The sequence below is a fragment of the Bubalus bubalis genome, chromosome 15 (genome assembly GCF_019923935.1).
Source record: "Bubalus bubalis isolate 160015118507 breed Murrah chromosome 15, NDDB_SH_1, whole genome shotgun sequence".
Taxonomy (NCBI): domain Eukaryota; kingdom Metazoa; phylum Chordata; class Mammalia; order Artiodactyla; family Bovidae; genus Bubalus; species Bubalus bubalis.
This window is the reverse complement of record NC_059171.1, coordinates 79,839,418-79,843,156: the sequence shown is the minus strand read 5'-3', so window position 1 is coordinate 79,843,156 and position 3,739 is coordinate 79,839,418.

Here is a 3,739-nt window from a genome sequence, read left to right as displayed (position 1 = left end):
GCAGTGTTAACAAAGAAATGATGCTTTAGGGCACCCTGAAGAGCGAGAAGCAGCAGATAAGAAACAGAGTCAAAAATGAGCACCAGGTTTCAGGAGGCAGTTCACAGAAGGGGGGACCCCAGTGACTGTTGTGTAAACATCCATTCAGGAAACACTGTGAGGTATTTCCAGTCTGAAATTCGGCATGACATCGGTCTGGTTGGCGACACCCGACACATGCTAGCTGAACGTCTCGTGGCGTGGATTTTGGTGTTCGTTCTGCCTCTCTCACCAGATAAATGCCCGGTGTGTGCCGGGCTGCGAGCTGACACTTGGCTGGGCTCTAGGCCTCTGGCTCCAGCCCCCTTCCCTGTGCTGAGGGCCTGGATCCAGCCACACCTGAAGCAGAGACATCTTTGACTTTTTAGCCATTGTCTGAGCCAACGCATTCATTTTATCTTTTTTCTTTTTTTCCCCTTTTTTTCATGTAAAGCCTGTTTTAATTTGGTTGCTATCTCTCACAACAGAGAGGGTCCTAACCAGGGAAATACAAATTTGTCTCCATGACCCACATGGAGGCTCCTGTTTGAGTTCAGCCAGACCTCCATTCCTTGGTCAGGCATCTTCAGACCATGCTTGGGTGTCCAGGGCTCCCTTTCAAACCACCTACACCTTGTCCCTCCTGTTTTGCCCCGATGGGCATGGCAGAAGGGCAGGTCTGTCCTAAGTGGACAAAACATTGACTTAACGAAAGAAAGGCTCTCAGAGCCAAGGTGTCCGGGAGAGAGGATGCTTCCAGGGAGGTAGCTGGCCTGCCTCTGGAGAAGGGGTTCCATCACAGCTGGGGTGACCCTCATCAGGAGACACAGAGCTGTCTGCCTTGGGAAGAGGGAATGAGGTGGCCCTGAGCTCCCAAGCCTGTGCAATTCTAAGAAGCATTACAGCAAAGTGGATGTTCCACACGTCCTTCCTGCGTTCTCTGGATTCCTCCACATGCAAATGAAGCTCCAGCGTGCCCACACTGGCCAGAATATGTCAAAATCAGATGGCTGGCAGCAACGACAGCCCACGAGGGTCCCCTGCTCGGGCTGGCATTTTGCAAAATGCTGATGTGGCTGAACGTCTGAATGCATGGCCGGCCGGCAGGATGCCTGAAGCAGGACAGATGGCTCTGGGCCAGGCCCGGGCTCACACTGGCTGCTCGGCCCCTCCTGCCATCTGCCGCGGCGGCTTTTCCAGGGCTCCTGGAGGCGGGGTCTGCGGCCCCCATGGGGCAGGGACATGTGGTGGGGGTGGCGGCGTCAGTGGCGAGCCCTGATCCGTGCATGGCCCCTCACAGAGCGCGTGCGTCTGCTCTTCCTGTGAGAGCATATTGCAGCCCTGTTTCCAAGAGGATAAATGACACGAAGAAGCGGAGGAGCCAGGACTCTGATCCAGAGCTTCCTAAACCTCGCGATCTTGCCACTCGCCATGGACAGACGCCCGCGGCACCTGCGCTCCGCGTCTGGGATGCGCACCTGTCACGGGAACCGCTGCTGTGCTGGAAGGTGGATCCGGGGGTCAGCGCAGGGAACACGTCCCAAGGGAGCACGGGAGCACGGGATCCCGGCAGGGCCACAGTCTCGGCTGGAAACGGGCTTTGAGAGGAGGAAGAGGAGAGGCCCAGAGAAACCCAGCCTGGGATTCAGTGTCAGGAGAGCCTCAGGTCAGGTGAAGGCACTGTTCAGACTTGGGGGCTGTCTCTGCCACCGTGACTGTCTGGGCAAGTCACTTCCCCATCCCGGACCTCCATTTTTCCTCTTCAAACACAGGGAGGCTAGAAGGATGATCCGTGGGGTCCACTCTGGGCAGGTCATCCCAGGGCAGAGCTTCTTCATCTCAGCCTCCAGCTGTGGACATCTGGACAGGGTCGTTCCCTAGGGAGAGCTGCCCTGGGCACTGCGGGTGCTGAGCTGTGCCCCTGCCTCTGCCCAGGAGAGGCTAGGAGCATCCTTTCCCTTTGCCGTTGACACTGTCACACGTCTCCTGGGGGCAGCCGCCCTGGTTGAGAACCCCATCTCCAAATGCCCTCTCGTGCCCTGCCTTAGGGCTCCCTGGGCCCGGATCCATATGCAAAGCCTGGGCTTTAGACGCAGTGTTTGGAGGGATGCAGAGTGTGTGCCCCTCCAGCTGAGCGTGCAGGCTGGTGTGCCCCGGGAATGCGGCCTGGGCGTGACCTCTGGAGTCTTTACTAACAGAAGTCGACAGAGGGCATTGGCTTCCTGGTGGGAAGCTGAGCCTTCCCTTGGGGCTCGATCATGTTTCTTGACCCCAGAACGTCTCTTGGTTTTTCCTCCCTCCGACCATCCCTCATTCCCTTCAGAAAAAAATCTCTTCTGCAAACTGCCACTTTATCTGAATCGCTCCTATCGGGTGTCTAATCCCTGCTGATGGAAGAGGGCTGTTCTGCATGCGATCGCCTGCATTTATTTACACATCAGCGGCGAGAGCAGGGCCTGATGCCTTCATCTGGGTGACACAGCTGCTCTTTAAAGAACAGGGGCATCTATTTAAAAGGCCGTTGCTGGGTACGAGCAGCAACACCTAATTGGCTTCTCGGGGACTTTTTTTTACTATTATTATTTGCTCGGGGAACTGTTCATTTGAGCAAACGCTATTAAACGACTGTTGTCTCGGTCTTTAAGGAATCATCAGCTGAAAAACAACGCCGAGATGGCTGCGGAGTGTGACAATGGTTTTGGCCCAGCCTGGCCGAGGACAGGCCTGTCGCGTTTCTGATCGATGATAAGCGGGTTCAGGAGCGATGCGCCGGCGTCCCGTGCGCTTGCAACCCACAATTAGCGCACAGATTGCCCCTCCCTGGAGCTGCGGAGCATGTGCAGTGAGTGCTCCCTCCGTGAAGTGGAGGCGTGGAGCCCCGGGGAGGGGCGGGCAGGGGGCACCGCTCCCTGGTCCCTCCCAGACACAGCGAAGCACAACCCGAAGGTGAGGCCTGCAGAGCTCGGGTAAAGTCCGGACGCATCAGCTCTGTGAAGTGGGATGAGGGTGACCCCGCCGGGCAGGGCTGTCCTCAGGGTCACACATGTAAGTGACCCGGACAGGGTCTGGTGCAGGGTGGGGTCTGGTGCAGGGCGGGGGCCAACTGTTGCCGTCACCGCCAGCTTTGCAGGTGGGCGCAGGCTCCTGGCTCTGGGGGCCGCGGATGCCTGCCAACACCAACCAGGAGGGCAAGCCGGGGGTCCCGATATGACTGTGTCCCGGGGGTGCCAGAGACATTCTCGGTTGTCACATCTGGGCTGGGTGCGGCCGTGTCTCATCCCCCAGTGACAGGATGGCCCCTGACATCAGCGGGGTCGAGGGTGAGGGCCCGGGGGAGGGGGCAGCAGTCAGCAGGACAGAACTCAGGGGGAGGGGTGGTCTCAGGGTCAGAGAAGGGAGGCTCCCTGGGCCGACAGACGCTTTTGGGGTCTGGATCTCCACCTTTCCTGCCCCTCTCCCTTGTCACGCCCAGCCCATGCGGCCAGGCCCGGTGGGCCTGTGGCTGCCTAACTCCCACAGGAGCCCCGGGAGCCCGGCGTCTGGACTGCAGGGAAGAGCTGCGTGCTTTTTGCACTGGGAGGTAGAAGGCTCAGAGGGTCACCCCAACTTTCAGCTGACAGGCTGTGGTGACCTGGGCCCGTTGGCATCTGTGCTTCCCTTTGTCCACTCGACCAGCCTTGCCAGGCCTCAGCTGAGCCCCTGCTGGGGACCCTGGGGTGTG